This window comes from Cervus elaphus, chromosome 24, assembly GCF_910594005.1.
Source record: "Cervus elaphus chromosome 24, mCerEla1.1, whole genome shotgun sequence".
Taxonomy (NCBI): domain Eukaryota; kingdom Metazoa; phylum Chordata; class Mammalia; order Artiodactyla; family Cervidae; genus Cervus; species Cervus elaphus.
Window position 1 is genome coordinate 61,252,591 of NC_057838.1, and position 22,757 is coordinate 61,275,347.

At 38.8% G+C, this 22,757-nt stretch overlaps 1 protein-coding gene and 1 non-coding gene across 8 annotated transcripts in view; both read right to left on the reverse strand.

Annotated features, from left to right (window-relative positions):
• The window catches only part of RBM6 (RNA binding motif protein 6), an 85,715-nt gene that overhangs the window by 19,128 nt on the left and 43,830 nt on the right, over positions 1-22,757 (reverse strand). The window lies entirely within an intron of this gene.
• Positions 228-300, reverse strand: TRNAG-UCC. The gene has a single exon. It is a non-coding gene; the product is annotated as a tRNA-Gly (tRNA).

Genomic DNA, 22,757 nt, shown 5'->3' on the forward strand with positions numbered 1-22,757 from the left:
GGCATCAGTAGATTCAGGAATTCCTAAGGCAAGGAGCACATTCTACTTCTCAGATAACAAATACGGATGGATGTTCCAGGAGCCTCTGAGGACTTTCTGTCAAGGGTAGGGAACTCCCCCTGCTAGGAGTACTCATAGGGGATCAATTGGAGATCACCTTCAACTCAAGTTACAAAGGTCATGTATAGTTTTGTTTTGGCTGCACTGCAGAGCTTATAGGATCCTAGTTCCCTGGCCAGGGATTAAACCTGTGCCCACTGCAATGGAAGCACAGAGTTCTAACCACTGGACCACCAGGGAATTCCCCATGCACCATCTCTTGTTTCTCAGGGTCCTCTATCTACAACTAAGATGGCCCTTTCTTTTCCACCTGCACATGGCTAGCTATAAGGCTATCAGAGACCACTGCTAAGGAATACAAAATGGTTGTGAAAGCCATCACTGTTGAAAAACAGCCAACTGTTTGAATAAGAATAAACAGACACGGAAAAAACTCGAATGGCTGACTTATGATCTGATTCCCCAGTTGCTATCATACATCAGCGGCTCTGATATACCAAGCACAGGTGTGACACATGCTGCACTCCCGCCATGCCTGTCAGGTCTTTTCTTCGGGTTTCATAGAGTCAAGATCTGCCAGTGTCTCCAGTCAAGATCTGTGGGGAGTTGGGTAGGATGATTTCATCACTGTTTGGTTGTCCACATTTCATTGTCTAATACGTACCATCTTCATTCACACACTAGAAATTTTATTAATCATTTGAATTAGTGGGTTGTTTATTAAGGCCCCTGAAGCAACCCCATGAAGACTGCAAGTCTGATTAACCACATCTGGCTCCTAAAGATGTATCACCATATATTTGAAAGTAAAACCAAAGACATCCACCCCCTTTCTCAGTCGTTAGAGATTAAATTAGATTAAAACCTGCTTGAATCCTCCTACGACGAAAGCCCTCACTTGACAAAGTCACACAGATGTGTTCCTCAGTATATCTTAATGTGAAGCTCCAAGGACTGAGAGAGAATCAAACTTCTGAACAGCAAACCGAGTCCTTGCTCTCCACCTCAGGGACACTAGAGAGTACCATAATCTGTGCCTGAGGGCTGCTAAATTCAACATTCACATTTCTATTTCCCTTTTCATCTGCTGCTTTTGGAGACTTGATAACTCCATTTTGTGACCTGTGAAAAGAACTTGGGTCAGAGAATTGAGACTCTACCTTAAGTTTTAGCTGGTTTATAACCAAGCCCAAGGATTCTTAAGGTACTAGGAGGTTCAGGAGAAAATGGAAACGAAAGAACATTTCTGGCAGCAGCTCTGTGTCTTTGTTGAAGGTCTCCCACAAGCACAGTCACAGTTCTACTTTGTACTGAGAATACGGCTGCTGTGTGACATAACAGGTCATCCCCATTGAAGAAGGGAGAGAGACAGGCAGGATCAAAGGCAGGGGGAAAGTATGTGAGCCTTGTGAATACAACTTACACTGAAAAATCAGCAAGCCCTTTTTGTAGATTTGTGCTTCTTCCAAGTACACGATGGGAGAATCAGGTTACTGGTGGCTGAAAACTCGTACTATCAGAGATAGTAATCTTTATTCACAAAGCAATTATAGTTTACAAAGGCATTCTTCACAAATGTCATCTTGATTGATCCTTGCAAACAGGGGATATATAAAATCTATTTCCACATGGGAAAGTATGACTGAGACACAGAGCATCCTGTTCCGGGTTATAGAGCTAGTTAGCAATATACATGGGACCAAACAGCAGGTTTTCTCTTCATCTTGCTTTTCTTTGTTTTTAAACTTCCAGAGTGTCAGCTAACTCTTAACACTTGCCACACCACCGAGATGGCTTCTGATGAAAAAGTGCATAAGCTAGCGTCTAAAGAAATTCACAGGCAATGGCACCATAGGAATTTTTAGAGAAACTGTCACAAAGATCCTGCTAGTGTTGCCGGTCCTCCAAACTGGCCTGCTCAAGGTATTCTTAATGTGCTTAAAGCACCTACGATTACTTTAGGCTCTGTGTCTAAGACAAAGATAGCTGCTAACTGGTACACTACAAGGAATTTCAATGACAACAATCAAATGGACCTGCAGAAAGAATAAATCAGGAGGAACAAAATAACAGGCTTAATTAACACAGATGTACAGTCGTCTCTTGATAACCATCGGAGACTGGTTCTGGGACCCCATGGATACCACAATCCAAGGATGCTGCAGTCTGGCACAAATGGTGTAGTAGAGCTGGCCCTCTGTGTCTACGGATGCAGACCTGTGCATGTGGAGGGCTGATCATACGTCATTCACCTCAGTATAAAAGGGAAGCTTTTTGCAGAAATCTTTTGCAAAGCAGTTAGACTCATTCTTTCTGGTACAAGGATATGTAACAGCTCAAATATCTCGTAAAACTAAGTACTCTCAAAGGCCAAAACCAAAATGAGACAGAAAGAGGAAAGGACAGGAAGGAAGGAGAGGCCAAGAATCCTGATGAAACTACACAGAATGCTTTGTGACAACCTTAGCTTGGTCTACTGACTCCCGGGTACCCTCTGCTTAGAATGGCCTTCCACCTGACAGGAGCCGACTTGCCCCCTGAGCAAGCACGAGGTGAGGTTCTGAAGGGAACTCCACTAGAAACAGAATCAAACTTGAGGGTCCAAATAAGACTGAGGAACAAGGAGCCAATGCCCTCTGGGCAGCAACTTATCTTGATATCCTTTCTTGTCCAGATGAAAGCACAACAAACATGTTTTCTAAAATGTTCCTTAATAACACTATTTTACTACCTGACCAATTTACCTGTCATTTCCCAAAAGGAAACAATTTGTATCATGCTAAAACTAAAACCTTATTTGTTTCTAGCCAACAGAATCCAACAACATATTAAAAAGATCATACATCATGACCAAGTGGGCTTCATCCCAGGATTCTTTAATATCCGCAAATCAATGTAATACATCACATTAACAAATTGAAAGATAAAAACCATATGATTATCTCAATAGATGCAGAAAAAGCCTTTGACAAAATTCAACATCCATTTATAATAAAAAACTTTCCAGAAAAGCAGGAATAGAAGGAACATACCTCAACATAATAAAAGCTATATATGACAAACCCACAGCAAACATTATCTTCAATGGTGAAAAATTGAAAGCATTTCCCTTAAAGTCAGGAACAAGACAAGGGTGCCCACTCTCACCACTACTATTCAACATAGTTTTGGAACTTTTGGCCACAGCAATCAGAGCAGAAAAAGAAATAAAAGGAATCCAGATAGGAAAAGAAGTAAAACTCTCACTGTTTGCAGATGACATGATCCTCTACATAGAAAACCCTGAAGACTCTACCAGAAAATTACTAGAGCTAATCAATGAATATAGTAAAGTTGCAGGATATAAAATTAACACACAGAAATCCCTTGCATTCCTATACACTAACAATGAGAAAACAGAAAGAGAAATTAAGGAAACAATACTTAGGAGTATATCTACCTAAAGAAACAAAAGACATATATATATAGAAAACTATAAAACACTGATGAAAGAAATCAAAGAGGACACAAACAGATGGAGAAACATATCATGTTCATGGACTGGAAGAATCAATATTGTGAAAATGAGTATACTACCCAAAGCAATCTATAGATTCAATGCAATCCCTATCAAGCTACCAACGATATTCTTCACAGAACTAGAACAAATAATTTCACAATCTGTATGGAAATACAAAAAACCTCAAATAGCCAAAGTAATCTTGAGAAAGAAGAATGGGACTGGAGGAATCAACCTGTCTAACTTCAGACTCTACTACAAAGCCACAGTCATCAAGACAGTATGGTACTGGCACAAAGACAGAAATATAGATCAATGGAACAGAATAGAAAGCCCAGAGATAAATTCACAAACCTATGGACACCTTATCTTCAACAAAGGAGGCAAGAATATACAATGGAAAAAAGACAACCTCTTTAACAAGTGGTGCTGGGAAAACTGGTCAACCACTTGTAAAAGAATGAAACTAGAACACTTTCTAACACCATACACAAAAATAAACTCAAAATGGATTAAAGATCTAAATGTAAGACCAGAAACTATAAAACTCCTAGAGGAGAACATAGGCAAAACACTCTCTGACATAAATCACAGCAAGATCCTCTATGACCCACCTCCCAGAATATTGGAAATAAAAGCAAAACTAAACAAATGGAACCTAATTAAACTTAAAAGCTTTTGCACTACAAAGGAAACTGTAAGTAAGGTGAAAAGACAGCCCTCAGATTGGGAGAAAATAATAGCAAACAAAGCAACAGACAAAGGATTAATCTCAAAAATATACAAGCAACTCCTGAAGCTCAATTCCAGAAAAATAAATGACCCAATCAAACAATGGGCCAAAGAATTAAACAGACATTTCTCCAAAGAAGACTTACAGATGGCTAACAAACACATGAAAAGATGCTCAACATCACTCATTATCAGAGAAATGCAAATCAAAACCACAATGAGGTACCATTACACGCCAGTCAGGATGGCTGCTATCCAAAAGTGTACAAGCAATAGATGCTGGAGAAGGTGTGGAGAAAAGGGAACCCTCTTACACTGTTGGTGGGAATGCAAACTAGTACAGCCACTATGGAAAACAGTGTGGAGATTCCTTAAAAAACTGGAAACAGAAGTGCCATATGACCCAGCAATCCCACTGCTGGGCATACACACCGAGGAAACCAGAACTGAAAGAGACACATGTACCCCAATGTTCATCGCAGCACTGTTTACAATAGCCAGGACATGGAAGCAACCTAGATGCCCATCAGCAGATGAACGGACAAAAAAGCTATGGTACATATACACAATGGAATATTACTCAGCCATTAAAAAGAATACATTTGAATCAGTTCTAATGAGATGGATGAGACTGCAGCCCATTATACAGAGTGAAATAAGCCAGAAAGATAAACACCAATACAGTATACTAACACATATATATGGAATTTAGAAAGATGGTAATGATAACCCTATATGCAAGACAGAAAAAGAGGAACAGATGTACAGAATAGACTTTTGGACTCTATGGGAGAAGGCGAGGGTGGGATGATCTGAGAGAATAGCATTGAAACATGTATATTATCAAGTGTGAAACAGATCGCCAGTCCAGGATGGATGCATGAGATAAGTGCTCAGGGCTGGTGCACTGGGATGACCCAGAAGGATGGGATGGGGAGGGAGGTGGGAGGGGGGTTCAGGATGGGGAACACATGTAAATCCATGGCTGATTCATGTCAATGTATGGCAAAAACCACTACAATACTATAAAGTAGTTAGCTTCCAACTAATAAAAATAAATGAAAAAAAAATTAAAAAAAAAACCCACCACCTTATTTGTGTTCTCTGAAGCCATATAGCTAGACTGTGTTTCACTGAGCCCCTCAACCAGGCTCAGCCTCAGTGGAAGTAAAGTCTCAATACAAACTCTGCTCCAGGAACAGAACACAGGCCCCAACACAGGCATCTGGTGCTGTGAATACAAACCGCCCACTCCGCCACCACTCCCTGCCATTCTTCTGTGGATTTTAAAGTGAGATCTCAGTCCCTCCAGAGAATGCCTCTGTCATTGTCAAAGAAAATCAGTGATCTGCAGTTTTGGAGATGATGTCATAAATTTAGCTCCAGGAAGACTTAGGAAGAAATCAACTTGTCTACCAGGGAATATATGAGACTCTCCCATTCTGAGTCATCTGAGGCAAAAACAAAGAGGCAAAGTATAAACAAACAAATAAATGAAAAAATCAAATAAATTAAATGATCAAAACAGCCAAAAGTCTTTTCTTTCCTTGTTAGAAGATGAGGCTTATTACTGCCAGGCAGATGCAGCACTCAGCAAATTCTTTCACCACAAAGAAACGATTTACAAGCTCCAGCTAAAAGTACTGAGAATAAAAACAACTACAAACCACTAAGATGCAAATCATTTTTGAAACTTTCAGTTTGCTATAATTTTGCATGGTTTAGAACAATGTTTCAGTCAATATTTATAAGGACCTCAATTAAGATTTCCCTGATTAATCAATTATTAATTTCCAAATAAAGATATGACCTAGATCTTTGTAGAAGAGGATATCAGGTTTGAACATAGCTTACTGATGGCTCAGAATTCCTTTCAGAATTCAGGCTTCCATAACCTCCATTTTATTCTTTCATATTCCGAGATAACTACTGTTCTAGTTTCCCTGGCTCTTTTCTTCTGGGAAAAGTGGACCCTAAATTCAACATATATTCAAGCATCATTGTCTAGGTCTCTAAACGGAGTCACTGTAGGGGAAGAAAAAGGAAGTTTCTAAAGTCACTGTGGAAAATATAAAGCTTATTTTGTTTTGTTTGCTGAATAACATTCAAACCACTTCTCTCATTTCTTTTTCTTTCAGAGCTGACAACTGGAGGTAGCAGGAACAGCCAAGAGAGTAGATAAGGCCCACAAGTCCTAAGACACTGCACAGGCCACACAGCTGAGCCCACCACAAAAGCCATACTATGTTCCCCTGGCGTCCCCCAAAGAATCAGCAGCAGCTATTCTTCCAGCCTCACCAATGAAAAGAGATTATTTCTCCTGGCTCTTTATCTCCAACCTCCCACCCAAGAACCTTAGCTCTCTCGAAAGCAGTCTCTATTAGCCTCTCTGGCTTCAACGTCGTGGGCTCAGACATTTCAGAGAACCCAGATGACATACTTTCTGCAGAAACAGGACCTTGAAAAGATGAATAAAATACACAGCTGCCAGATTTCTGAACACACACTGTTCAAATGCAGGGAAGCAACTACCCACCATTCTTTATTTCTTAGTCAAAAAGCCACAGACCCAGTGCCATACTGACAGAAGCAACAAGACCAACAATGCAAGCTTCAAGTCAGAGAAGGTTTATTGGGACAGGATCCTTCACTCTTTTAGATCTACTCCTTCTCACATGCAAATAACACGGAATTATCAAACTTCAGCCCCTAATAAAAATAAGGGATGGCTTTCTACATGGAAGACGTGCCCACGTTAAATTGGTCCATACTGAGGAAGCAACATCTGCTGAGCTGTAATGTCATGGCTGCTACCGCAGCAGATATGTCTAGAGGATAAAGGAATGATCTCTGCACAGGGCAGAAATCCAGGAGCCTGGGAGGAGACAAAGCCGGGAAGTCTCTAACACTATCCCAGCTAGAGGTACTATCAAGTGCTACAAAGGCACAGCCTCCGGCCATCAAGAAACCCTCCTGCTCAAACCTGTATGCGCTAGAACTCTAACACACACTTAACCTTTGGATGCCTTGAAATATTCTCAAGACCTAAGGATACACCATCTAGAATACTAAAAGGTTATCCCTTTTATTTGTTTGACGATCACCAGAATAACCAAGATAAGTGATCATATAAATAAAAATTTCTCTTTTTAAGAAAAACTGGGGGAAAAATATATTAAAAAGGGGAGAGGTTTGAGCAGTGTCAGGAAGCATCCTGAAGTTTCCAGCACACAGAATAGCAGGCATGTCTAGATTTTTTAGGATAGTTCCGACTTTGTGTTTTGTCCTGTAAAAAGGCAATGCACACTAGTTTGAAGTTTAGGAAGGTAGTCAACATTACAACACAGTTGGCTCCTTTCCAAAATATTTCAGTTCAGTATACTGAGATTATTTTTTCTTGCAGGAAGACTTTTAGAATTTTACAGATTTAAAAATGCCTTTAACCTTTTCCCTACTGCCTCCTCATCCCCCAAAATCTGTAGCCAGAACGGGCTATGTTTTCAGTATTCAAGAGCAGCTATTTCCTCACAGCAGATGAAATATGGGGGGTTTAGTAGTGAACAAAATCTAGCAATGCTCTCATGAAGATTATTTTTTCATGATTATTTTTCAAAGCACGAGAACAACAAACAAGTACCGTTTTAAACAAATAAGGAACACATACCTTGACCTGAAATTCTTATCAGGAGAAACACACACTGGAAAGTGTTTTTTACTATTGCCAGAAGTGAAGAGAGACAAAGGGAGTGAGAAAGTTTATGCTAAGAGGTCAACTGTGTGACACAGTTCACCGCATATAAAATGCACTGTGAGCAGCACATACAATGGACAAAGCTGGATGTGATCCAGAGAGAAGAAAATGATAAACCACACTTAAGTGAGAAAGCCAGCAATAAGTAAGATCAAGAGATATATAGATATATATATATTTTTTTTTTTGGATAACATGAGCCTGGCAGAAATGCTAGCCCCTTCAGGGAGGGAGCATTCTATTTCTGCCCTCTATAAAATCGTACAGTTTACAAATAATAAGTCATAGAACAACTCATATAGAAAGGCTATACCCAAAGCTGCCTAGTTACAATATGGTCTTTATCATGCTCTAACTTCTCTAGCTTCTGAATTCAAATATTAGACACTAATATTAGACAATCTGGATAGGCCTATATCTACTAAAGAAATTATAATCTTTAATAATCTCCCAAACTGAATGCACCAGGCCCTGATGAGTTCACTAATGAAGCCTACCAAACATTTAAGGTGACTACACTACTTTTCTCCAGTCTCCTCCGGAACACAGAAGTAGAGCGAGCACTTGCTAACTCATCCTACGCAGCAGCGCGCTGTGCTAAGTCCCTTCAGTCATGCCCAGCTCTTTGTGACCCTATGCCACAGTGTCTATTTAGCTACTATTTAGTGTCGATTTAGCTACAATTTAGACACTAATATCAACACTGTCTATACCACAGTGTCTATTTAGCTACTAGCCCTCAGTCTATGTGACATTTTAAAAAATACAAAAACAGAAGTGTACATTTTAATATTTATTCATATATTTTATTATTGTTTAGTATTTTTATTATTAGGATAATTTTATTATTTGGATAATTATTTTATTATTAGCATTTCATTATTCATAATTTTTAAATTATTAGGATAAAGTCTGAAAAAATAGGTTTCATACATGACCTAAAAGAATTTGGAATCTGGTTCTTAGCCTGGAAAATTACGAGACTCGGAGTAGTCTCCCAATGACTATTTGCTTCCTTTTTCTTGGAAGCAAATCCTTGATTTTTAACTGGGTACACGGCTGCCTGGAATAAGAATTTTCCCAACGCCCCTGTAGTTAAGTGAAGCTGTAACTAAATTTGAATAAATTGGACATAAGCAGAAATAGTACTTGCAGAGTTCAGGAAGCATTCATTCTTAAAGGAGGAACCATGTCCATTTTCATCCTTTCGTCTTTACCACTGGCCGGCAAGTCAAAGTGATGGCCAACACCCAAGGCGCCACCTTGGACAATCAGGTCGCAGCCACAAGTTGAGGATGATAGGGTTACACAACGAAAAGAGCCTGAGTCCCTGACAATCATACCACCCTAAGAACACCTAGATGGCTCAGACTTCCTTATGTTAAAGAGAAATAAATCATCTCAATTTAAGCCATGGTTAATTTAGTTTTGTGAGTGAGTTTTTTGGTGAGTTTTGTCACTCACCAAATCTAATCCTAACTGATGTAGATGCTTTTGGAGATTATTGGTGATAGGCAGAGGGAGGTATTATTCTGCGCCAAAGACTAAGACTTTAAAAAAAAAAAAAGGTGAAAACTAGTTAAATAGTGGAACAAAAGATACAAAAAGTAACAATGAAAAAAACCACGTTTATATTCTGCCAGGTACCAGTACTGAATCTCTATCAGTAACCTAAAGATCCTTCTGTCAACTTCACACTCAACAAGCATCTTCACCTCTCCCTTCCCAATGCCTCTCTTTTCCAGATGTTTACTTTCTGTTCAAGGTACTACCGTTCTTCTAATCTCTGAGTGGCCTGTAAGTCTGCTCTCTCGTCCCTCTGTCCAATATCCAGTGTTACCAAACCTTAGAGAGTCTTCTTTCAAGCCTAACTTTTTCATTACATACTTGCTCCCAGCCCCTAGTGGAGGCCATTATCTCCTCACATCTCAATTTCTGCTCCAGATTCTAACAAACTTTTTACTCTGCAGTTTCTCCCCTCTAGTCAAGTCTATATTTTATTATAAGAAGAGTTTCCCTATAGTGTCATTCCTGTGGTTCCCTCGTGTTTTTAAAGACTAAATGTAAGGCCCTTGACAACCTACTTTGCACTTTCCAAGCTCTTCCTTTCACTACTTCTTGGAGTACGACAAACAAGATGTGGTGATCTCTGTTAGAACACCAATACTATATTACTATCTGCTGCCAAACACAGTAGGGTAGAAACCTAACACAAGTACCAGAATCTGGCAGGTCAAGAGGTGACTCAAGTTGGGAGGATAAGAGCCCTCTAACTGTGCAGAAACTAAAAAGATCACTAAAGGCTTATGAAGAAAGAATAGTCAGAAACCCCACTTTCAGTGTGCATTACCATACAGAAACAAATATTTAGCACATTATGTGCTGCCAGTTCAGTTCAGTCACTAAGTTGTGTCCAACTGCAACCCCATGGACTGCAGCACGCCAGGCTTCCCTGCCCATCACCAACTTCCGGAGCCTGCTCAAATTTATGTCCATCAAGTCGGTGACGTCATCCAATCATCTTATCCTCTGTCATCCCCTTCTCCTCCTGCCTTCAATCTTTCCCAGCATCAGGGTCTTTTCCAATGAGTCAGTTCTTTGCATCAGGTGGCCAAAGTACTGGAGCTTCAGCTTCAGCATCAGTCCTTCCAATGAACATTCAGGACTGATTTCCTTTAGTTTTGACTGGTGTGATCTCCTTGCAGTCCAAAGGACTCTCAAGAATCTTCTCCAACACAGTTCAAAAGCATCAATTTTTCAGTGCTCAGCCTTCTTTATGGTCCAACTCTCATATCCATATACTGGAAAAACCAAAGCTTTGACTAGACGGCCCTTTGTCAGCAAAGTCATGTTTCTGCTTTCTAATATGCTGTCTAGGTTAGTCATGGCTTTTCTTCCAAGGAGCAAGCGTCTTTTAATTTCATGGCTGCAGTCACCCTCTGTAGTGATTCTGGAGCCCAAGAAAATAAAGTCTGTCACTGTTTCCATTGTTTCCCCATCTATTTGCCACGAAGTGATGGGACCGGATGCCACAATCTTAGTTTTTTGAATGCTGAGTTTTAAGCAAGCTTTTTCACTCTCCTCTTTCACCTTCATCAAGAGGCTCTTTAGTTCCTCTTTGTTTTCTGCCATAAGCGTGGTGTCATCTGCAAATCTGAGGTTACTGATATTTCTCCTAACAATCATGATTCCGAGCTCAGTACTATCTTAAAATTACCTAAGCACATGCCTGACAACACAAAGTTCCATTCATCCCAAGTACTCAAGAGAAACAAGAGGCACTTCCCTAGGCAAGGCACCCAAACTCATGTTCTCTGATCTTAAAGAGGTCCAGTTAAGTTGAGAAATATGATAGGAATAAATTCAAATGTTTCTATGAGCTGTCTTTCTTCCAGTTCATAGTGAATTCATGCATTGCTCTGGATTCATAGTGCACAAGAATCAAGTTAAAGAAGAAGAAAGAAAAACACCTTTACTCTATACTTTTAAACTAAGATACCTCAGGAATTATTAAAGAAAAAAAAAGTTGACTCTGAGCAGGAGAACCTGTAAGGAATGAAAAGAAGAAAACTGACTGTTCAACTGAAATTTCTGGATATGCTCAAAACCAACTAACAAAGGCTGATCCATGTCCAGGGCAGCAAGTGCTTAAAAAACAAAAACAAATTTGGGAAAATCCAAAATGGCAGTGTGAATGCCCAAGGCATCTAAGACAGAACTGAAACTCGGTCGTTGGAACTGTGAGTACTCCATGTTTTCAATACCACACCACTCCATGGAGCCTAATCCATTAGGAGAAAGCTCTTGGAAAAACAACAGCAACAACAAAAAGCTCTAGCATTTCCACTCCTAGACATATACCCAAGAGAACTGAAATTTGTTTATACAAAAACCTGTACATAAATGTTCATTTATGACACAAATGAACTTATCTACGAAACAAAAACAGACTCACACTCATAGAGAACAGACTTATGGTTGCAGGAGTGGGGGGAGGATGGATTGAGTGTATGAGATTAGCAGATGCAAATTATTATATATAGAACAGATAAACAACAAGGTCCTACTGTGCAGCACACTATTCAACACACCATACTGGCAAATGGTATGAAAAACTGTATGTATAACAGAATCACTCTGCTGTACAGTAGAACTGAAACAGCACTGCAAATCAACTGTCCGTCAATTAACAAACTTCAAGGAGATACACCACATTCTGAATCTATGAGTAATGCTACTGTGGGGAAGTCTATACTAGCCAGGAGTACTTTCTGTCATGAAACCACAATAATCAATCATAATCAACTGGTCCTGTACGTGAATCTGAATACCTGTTTTAATAAAAATGCCATCTAATATTTTATTTTTGAGATTATAACCCTGGAATAATCACTGAAACTGTGTTAAATTTCTTTGCTTTCTTTAAAAAACGGGGGGGGGGGGGGGGCGGTGGCAGGGTGGGGATTTTCTTTTCTGAGAGATAATTCTTGGGAAACACCAGGTCATATTCAGGTAGTATACTTGTTTTCAGCATTTCAAAAATTCTAATAAATATCCCATATATATCTACCTTAAGACTAGACAGGGTGAATAATGTGTCCTGTTGCTTTTCCACTTCTAGCTGAGTATGTACGTATCAGGAACCAACAATTTACAAAAGAAAAAACTAGTAATCAAATATAAAAACATTCTATTTCACTAATAACCTAAGACAAAATTAAATCATTCTCTTCTTTGCTACACTGGTAACATATTTAAAAAATTATGAAATATTCCAAACACATAGAAAAGTAGATAATACAATAACAAATACTCATGCACCACTACTCAATACAAATATTTTGTTATTAACACTTTGCACCAATTGGGACACAGGAAAGACAGGTACTCTCAAATACTGTTGGTAAAAAAATAAATAAATTGGGAAATTTCTGGGTGGCAATTTGACTACATTTATTAAGTCATAAAATATGCTTACCTCTTAATCTGGCCAGTCTACTTGGGGGAATTAACTTAAAGAAGTAATTAAGGATGTGTGACTATTTAGCCACAAGAACATTCATCATAGCATTCCTTAATAAAATAAAGAAGCAATCTCAAAATATCAAATGAAGCACTAGTTAAATCATGGTAACCTATACTATGGAGCATTATAATGTCATTAAAAATGATGTGAGAAAAATGTATTTAATGACAAGGAAGTGGGTCCACAATACTTGAAGTGAAAATGTTATAAAATCAAGTGCTCAAGATTATCCTACAGAAGGAATGGCAACCCACTCCAGTATTCTTGCCTGGGAAGTCCCATGGACAAAGGAGCTTGGAGGGTTACAGTCTATGGGGTCACAACTGAGCAACTAAACAATAAGATAATCCTACTTTGTAAATACAAAGGTTATAGATGACATGTGCACAGGAAAATCTGTAAGGGCACACATCAAAATAACAGTAATAATCTATTCAATGATCACAGACTATTTTATCCAAAAACAGAAAAATAACACATTCTTCTGAAGCTCAGATGGATCAGATGGAACATTCACTAATATAGACAGCATTCTGAGCCAAAAAAAACAAAAAACACCTTAACACTTTTAAAACAGAAATCATACAATGTATGTTCTAAGATCACAACAGAATAAAACTAGAAATCAATAACCTAAAGACAGCTGTAAAATCTCCAAACATTTGGAGATTAATTAACACATTTCTAAATAACAAATGGGTCAAAGAAGAAAAACCTCTCAAGAGAACTTTTTTAAATTTGAAACTAAATGAAGCTGAAAACACAACTTCTTGAAATTTGTGGGATGCAGAGAAAAGCAAGCAGTGCTCAAAAGGAAACTTATAGCACGGAACACACATGACAGGAAAAAATGAAGATCTAAAACTTAATAATCTCAACTTCCACCTTCGAAAACTACCAAAAGAACAGTTAAATCCAAAGGAAGCAAAGGAAATAAAAATCAGCGCAGAAATCAACAATACTGAAAACAGAAAGTTCATAGAGAAATACCAATGAAACCAACAGCTGGGATTTTTAAAATATCACTAAAACAGAAAAATACCTAACCAGACTAAAAAAAGAGAAACATATATTAGGGTGATGGTGGCCTCATAGAATGAGTTTGGAAATTTGCCTTCTTCTGCAATTTTCTGGAAGAGTTTGAGTAAGATAGGTGTTAGCTCTTCTCTAAATTTTTGGAAGAATTCAGCTGTGAAGCCATCTGGTCCTGGGCTTTTGTTTGCTGGAAGATTTCTGATTACAGTTTTGATTTCCGTGCTTGTAATGGGTCTGTTAAGATCTTCTATTTCTTCCTGGTTCAGTTTTGGAAAGTTATACTTTTCTAAGAATTTGTCCATTTCTTCCAAGTTGTCCATTTTATTGGCATATAGCTGCTGGTAGTAGTCTCTTATGATCCTTTGTATTTCAGAGTTGTCTGTTGTGATCTCTCCATTTTCATTTCTAATTTTGTTGATTTGGTTCTTCTCCCTTTGTTTCTTGATGAGTTTGGCTAATGGTTTGTTAATTTTATTTATCTTTTAAAAAAACCAGCTTTTAGCTTTGTTGATTTTTGCTATGGTCTCTTTTGTTTCTTTTGCATTTATTTCTGCCCTAATTTTTAAGATTTCTTTCCTTCTACTAACCCTGGGGTTCTTCATTTCTTCCTTCTCTAGTTGCTTTAGGTGTACAGTTAGGTTATTTATTTGACTTTTTTCTTGTTTCTTGAGGTAAGCTATGGGAGAAGGTGAGGGTGGGATGTTCTGAGAGAATAGCATTGAAACAAGTATACTATCAAGGGTGAAACAGACCACCAGCCCAGGTTGGATGCATGAGACACGTGCTCAGGGATGGTGCACTGGGAAGACCCAGAGGGACGGGATGGGGAGGGAGGTGGGAGGGGGGATCGGATTGGGGAACACATGTAAATCCATGGCTGATTCATGTCAATGTATGGCAAAAACCACTACAATACTGTAAAGTAATTAGCCTCCAACTAATAAAAATAAATGAAAAAAAAAAGCAAAAATCAAACAAACAAAAGTTGTTAAAAACCAGAAAAAAGAGAGAGAGAAACATAAACTATTAACATCAAAAATGAAATAGAGGCCATCAGTATTGATTTCATGGACACTAAAAGGATAACAGAAATATTATGAACAATTCCATGACCACAATTTGATAACCTTGATGAAAAAGGACCAATTCTAGAAAAACACAATTTGCCAAAACTCACACAAGGTGAAAAAGACAATCTGGATAGGCATATATCTACTAAAGAAATTATAATCTCCCAAACTGAATGCACCAGGCCCTGATGAGTTCACTAATGAAGCCTACCAAACATTTAAGGTGACTATACTACTTTTCTCCAGTCTCCTCCAGAACACAGAAGTAGAGCGAGCACTTCCTAATTCATTCTACGCAGCATCGTGCTGTGCTAAGTCCCTTCGGTCATGTCCAGCTCTTTGCGACCCTATGGACTGATCCTGCCAAGCTCCTCTGATCATGGGATTCTCTAGGCAAGAACACTGAAGTAGGTTGCCATGCTCTCCTCCAGGGGATTTTCCCAACCCAGGGATTGAACCTGCATCTCCTGCAGCTCCTACACTGCAGGCAGGTTCTTTTTTTTTTTGCAGGCAGATTCTTAACCGCTGAGCCACCATGGAAGCCCTCCGTGCAGCAGACATCACCCTACTATTAAAACCAAAGATATTACAAGTAAAGAACCAGTATCGCCCATCAATGTAGATGTAAAAACTGTCAACAAAATACAAGCAAATCAAATCCAATAATGTATTAAAAGAATTATATATTGTAACCAACTGGTTACAACAAGTATGCAATGCAAGGTTGGTTCAACTGAAAAATCAATTAATATAATCCATCCTAACAGGCTTAAAAAAAATACAGTCATGTCAACAGATGCAGAAAAAGCATTTACAAAATTTAACAGACATTCATGATAAAAACTCTCAGCAGAATTAGATGGGAATCTTCTCTTCTTGCAAAAGAACAACAGGGGTGGAGTGAGGGTGGGGGAGAACCTTAGAGCTGGCAAATAAACTTATGAAAAGACATCCCATGTCATCAGAGAAATACAAATTAAAATGAGTTACCACCACACAGGGCTTTCCAGATGGCTTAGTGGTAAAGAAGCCGCCTGCCAATGCAGGAGGATGCCAGAGATGCAGGTTTGATCCCCTGGAAGAGGAAATGGCAACCCATTCCAGTATTCTTTCCTGGAAAATCCCATGGACAGAGGAGCCTGGCAGGCTATAGTCTGTGGAGTTGCAAAGAGTTGGACATGACTGAGATTGCACGCGCGCGCGCGCACACACACACACACACACACACACACACACACACACACACACACACACACACACACACACACACACACACACACACACACACACACACACACACACACACACACACACACACACGAAGAGCCCCATGGCTATTAGAATGTGTCAAAATCCTGAATACTGACACCACCAAATGCCGGTGAGGATAGAATTCTCATTCACTGCTAATGGGAATGCAAAATCCTATAGCCATTCTAGAAGACAGTTTGGCAGTTTCTTACAAAACTAAAAATACTCTTACCATGAGATCCAGGAATTATGCTCCTTAGTATTACCCAAATGAGTTGAAAATTTATGCCATATAAAAACCTACACATGGATGTATTTTATAGCAGCTTTATTCATAACTGCCAAAACTTAGAAGCAATTAAGTTGTTCTTCAATGGGTGAATGAATAAACAAGCTGTGGTACATTCAGCCAATAAAGTATTATTCAGAGCTTTAAAAAAAGAGCTATCAACCCACAAAAAGACATGAAGGGATTTTCAATCCATATTACTATATGAAAGAAGCCAATGTGCAAAAAGCTACATACTATACGATCCCAACAACATGACATTCTGGGAAAAAATATGGAGACCAAAAAAGGGATTTGCAATCTAGCAACCATTAAGGAAAGGATGAACAGGTAGAACACAGCAGGTTTTCAGGTCAATGAAACAACTCTGCATGATACTATAATTACTGACACATGTCATTATAAATTGATCCAAACTCACAAATGTATAGCACCAAGAGTGAACCCTCATGTAAACTATGGACTCTGAGTTGATAATGATGTATCAGTGTTGTTTCACTAACTGTAGTAAATGTACCGCAATGGATGGTGAGAAAGGCTATGGGTGCAGTGGTGAAGGTGGGGTGCTCAATTTTTTGTGTGAACCTAAAATCACTTTAAAAACAAAGTCTATTCAAAAGGAAAAATCCACTAATTTATCTCTTTTAAAAAAACAATAAAGAGATTACTGGAGAAGTTAATGCCTTTCATTTAACTTATGTTTTCTACTTCTTGTACAGTGAAATGAATAAGCACCACACAGAAGAGTAAGTGAGGTGGTGGAGACCTAACCTAACTTGAAAAAACAGTATTTTGATATATACTCTCAGGCTAAAGACAAAAAAAAAAAACCTCTACTCAAATATTGTATTCCACTTTTACAGGGGTATGAACTAACAATTCTGAGAGTAATTTATGTATACTCTAGGATTGAGCAAATAAGTCAATATAATGTGGATGAGACCCAGGATTTTTACTTTGGCAAAAGGAATTACAAATAAGGAATGAGGTAAAGCTAGAATGAACTCTGTAATACCGGATTGGAATTGGGAAAGATAACATGATGAAATCATGTTTTTTAAAAATATATACATAGATAGATATAAAAAAACATACATGTGTATACACCATATTTTTTAGTTCTGTTCACTAAAATAAAATAAAGGATATAGAATGATTCATCCTTACAGCAGAATTCTAACAAATGTGCAAATGTGTAAGAAATGATGGTAATAGAAAATTACCCTTAGACAAAATCCACAGTAGCAACTTTACATGCATGCACTATTAATGGATGCTAAAATTAAGTGAAAAAGGCATGCTAAGAAACAGGATATTTATATAATCTCAAAGTATATCCTCACAAAATAGTTACTAATTATAATTAATTAGTAAGTTAATTATACCTCAAACAGTAACTTTACAGTGGTGAAAGCTGCGAACACCACCTTAACCAAGTGGTCTGTTACTATCTCTAGTAATAGAACAAAATCATGTGCTACCTGATGACATATAGGGAAAGACACACATCACTCCTGGGGTATTTTTGCTGAAAATGCATAACCTGAATTTAATCACAAGCAGACAAATGCAAACTGAACAAAGTCCCACAAAATAACTGCCAGTACTTTTCTGAAGTGTCAAGGCCATGAGAGACAAAGGAAGACTAAGGAGCTGTCACAGAGAATAAAAGGAGACATGTGAAGTTGCTCAGTTGTGTCGGAGTCTTTGCAACCCTTTAGACTGTAGCCTGCCAGGATCCTTGGTCCATGGGATTTTTCAGGCAAGAATACTGGAGTAGGTAGCCATTTCCTCCTCCAGGGGATCTTCCTGACTCAGGGTTCGAACCCATGTCTCCTGTGTCTCCTGCACCGCAGGTAGATTCTTTACCGCTGAGCCATCAGGGAAGCCCCATAAAAGGACATACCACAACTCAATACAACATGTGATCCTGGATTACATCCCAAGCCAGAAAAATGACATTAGGGGATGACTGGCAAAATCTGAAAAGCTCTTTATATTAGATAATATTATATCTATGCTAACAATGATTTTGATGACTACACTATGAAATGTTGGAGTGAAGAGTATTGGTCTTCTTTCTACTATTTTTGTACCCCCTTAAAGTCTGCGATTATTCCAAAATGAAAATTCTTGAAAATAAAACATGCTTAAACAGCCTCCTACTACTAGACTATATGGAGACATGTCCATTTCATTCATTAATAGGCACATACCACCTAGTTCAGGCTATGGTTTTTCCACTGGTCATGTATGGATGTGAGAGTTGGACGGTGAAGACAGCTGAGTGCCGAAGAATTGATGCTTTTGAACTGTGGTGTTGGAGAAGACTCTTGAGAGTCCCTTGGACTGCAAGGAGATCCAACCAGTCCATCCTAAAGCAGATCAGTCCTAGGTGTTCATTGGAAGGACTGACGCTGAAGGTGAAACTCCAATACTTTGGCCACCTCATGCGAAGAGTTGACTCATTGGAAAAGACCCTGATGCTGGGAGCGATTGGGGGCAGGAAGAGAAGGGGACGACAGAGGATGAGATGGCTGGATGGCATCACCAACTTGATGGACATGAGTTTGAGTGAACTCCAGGAGTTGGTGATGGACAGCAAGGCCTGGTGTGCTGTGATTCATGGGGTCGCAAAGAGTCGGAAACGACTGAGCGACTGAACTGAACCTAGTCCAGGGTCTTACACATAGAAGTGCTCAGTATTTGCCACCTTAACCAAAGCTAAAATGAGTTGCTTCTGATATATCCAATGTGACTCCAGACAGACCAACAGTTTTTATTGCATAGTATGTCCCATTTACAATAAAATGGTATTAAAATAAAATATATACAATATATGAATCTTTTACTTTGAGTCTCTATAACTACTTCGACATGCTGGCTCCACGTAGAAGGCTCCGTGAAACCTTTCAAAATAAAGTCAAATGAAAAGTTGATCCAAAGACTGCCAATATTTAATACACTAAAACCAAGAGCTATGAAAATCAGCACTCACATTTTAAATTTTCCCCGGAAAAATGACAGTGAAATACAATGTTTAAGGAATTCTCAACTTTCTGGTTTTTGAGTAGTAACTGCTGCTCTTTGGTCTAATGCTAACTAGCATACAGTCCCTCTTTGTGTATCAGGCATCCAAATGCCAGCTCTTCTACCACATAACCCTGCAATCCCACTCCTGGGCATATATCTGGAGAAAAACATGATCTGAAAGGATATATGCACCCCAATGTTACTTGCAGCTCTGTTCAACAATAGCCAATACACAGAAGCACCTACATGTCCACTGACAGAGGAATGAATAAAGAAGATGTGGCACAAACACACAATGGAATATTACTCAGCCATTAAAAATAATGAAATAATGCCATTTGCAGCAACATGGATGGACCACGAGAATCTCCTACCAAGTGAAATAAGTTAGAAAAGGAAAAGTATCATATGACATCCCCTATATATGGAATCTAAAAAGAAATGATACAAATGAACTTGCTTACAAAACAGAAAGAGACTCACAGACTTAGAAAAATTAGCTTATGGCTCCCCGAAGGGAGGGATAGTTAGGGAGTTTGGGAAGGTCATGTACACATTGCTATATTCAAAATGGATAACCAATAAAGACCTATTGTATAGCACATGGAACTCGGTTCAATGTTATGTGCCAGTTTGGATGGGAGGGGAGTCTAGGAGAGAATGGATACATGTATATGTATGGCTAAGTCCCTTCACTGTTCACCTGAAACTACCACAACATTGTTAATCGGCTATACCCCAAAAGAAAAGAAAAAGCTTAAAGTTTGGGGGAAAAAAAAAAAAGCCAGCTCTCTCATGGGGGAACACATTTGCGCTTTCTGTTTTGTTTTTAAAGACCTTCAAAAACCTTACAGTGTTCAGGAGTGCAAGATTTGAATCTGGCCCTATTTCCCATCCTCCAAATCTAAACCCCAAGCTCAGTCCTGCCCAGCAGGGAACCCTCGTGGAAGCACAGACAACATATCTTAAGCCTTTATCACCTTACAAAGCAACCACTCAACCCACCAAAACTTTACCTACTACTCTCCCCAACCAGAGTACCTCTAACCACCAAGCGAGGGAGTGTGACAGGAAAGTAAGTTCAGTGATGCCTCTTCAAGAGAAAAGTGTAAATCACTCAGTTGTGACTCTCTGCAACCCTATAAACTGTAGCCCGCCAGGCTCTTCTGTTCATGGAATTCTCCAGGTAAGAACAGTGGAGTGGGTTGCCATGCCCTTCTCCAGGGGATCTTCCTGACCCAGGGATTGAACCTGGGTCTCTGGCATTGCGGACAGATTCTTTACCAGCTGAGCCACCAGGGAATCATTCAAAAATCTCTGCATTCAAATGTGACAAAATGTTAATATTTGGGGAATCGGGGTACAAAGCACACAGGAATTCTTTGTATTATTTTTGCAACTTATCTTTAAGTCTGAAATAATTTTATTTTTAATTTAAATGTATCCCTGAATAGGAATCTTAATGATTATGGTTGCATGACTTGGTAAATTTACTAAAAATCACTGAATTATACATTTAAAATGGATGAATTTTATGATACTTAAAATTATGAAAATAATAATTTTTTTCCTTGAAAGAAAAAAAAGGACCTCGGTATTCCTCTGGTACTAGAGGTCAAAGATGACAGCCACAGTGTCAATACTGCCAAAAGGAAGCCTCTGAGAAAGATACATATATACAGGGAGGGCATAGCCTCACCAGTGATTTGGCCTTCTCTACCCCCACACCTCAATTTCGGGCTTTGGTTAACAATTCCAGGAAACCAAGAAAGATCCACATTGGTACCTACAAAGCATATCTTAGTTCCTGCACCAGGGAATGAACCTGCATCCTCGGCAGTGAAAATGCCAAGTCCTAACCACTGGACCACCAAGGAATTTCCTTTCCCTTTATTGCTGTGTGGATGCTAAAAAAGAAAGCCCACTTGACTGTACTGAGCAACTACTGTGCACAAGCCTAACAGCCACTTCAAATGTCCACTTCAAATGTGGCTTGTTACCAATTCCATCCATCACTTTTCAGACTTTTAGCTTAAATGTTCTTCTATGGTATGTAGATACCATTAGCAAAGAAATTCTTCATACATTTTAAGATCAAAGTTTTAAATCTCTAGCTTTCAGACAAACTGACAGACTACCCCCTTTTTGTTGTTGTTGTTAAGTGAATCTGTATTTTATTTTAGACCTAGATTCATTCCTATCAGGCTGGGACCCTGAACTAATTTCCAAGCAAAGTTTAAAGACTTTTTAAAAAACTTCACATGCCATAAAATTCACTCTTTCATAGTACCTTGTACAACTCAATGAGTTTTAGTACATTCACAAGGTTGGCCAACCATCACCACCATCTAATACTAGAACCCTTTTACCACCTCAAAAAGAGACCCCATCACCCATTAGCAGTCACTCACTCTCCCCTCTTGCTTTCCCCTTCTTTAAGTGCCTGGTAACCAATTATCTACTTTCCATGAAAATACTTCTTTTTCTTCTTTATATTTTCCTTTGGAAATAGCATTTATACAGATAAAATACAAATTTCATTTGGTCACAGATTCTAGTAAAATAAACATTAGTATACAATATTAGCATCACTAATGTCACCATGTGAGATTAAAGATAATTATTAACTTGGATGTTTATCCATGACTACCAAAGTCACATCAATACTCTTAACAAGAAATGTGTATATATTATACATAATACATATTAAATAGTTACATATTTATGTATCTAGCTCACATACAAATGACTGAGACAGTAGAATGACAACACCTGAAACCTTAGCCCTGTAGAGAATGAGACACAAAGATGCATGATAACCTACAAGGTCAACTTGAGTGGAGAAGACACCTAATAAACATTTGATGCCAGCTGCAGCCTAAATGAGTCCTACGCAAAACTACCAGCATTGCTAGATTCAGAAATAAGGCTTTCCACTGTGGGATGCTGGAATGGTCACGGTCCTCTGCCCTCCCGTGCCTGTGCACTTGTCCCTCAGATGCTGTCATGAC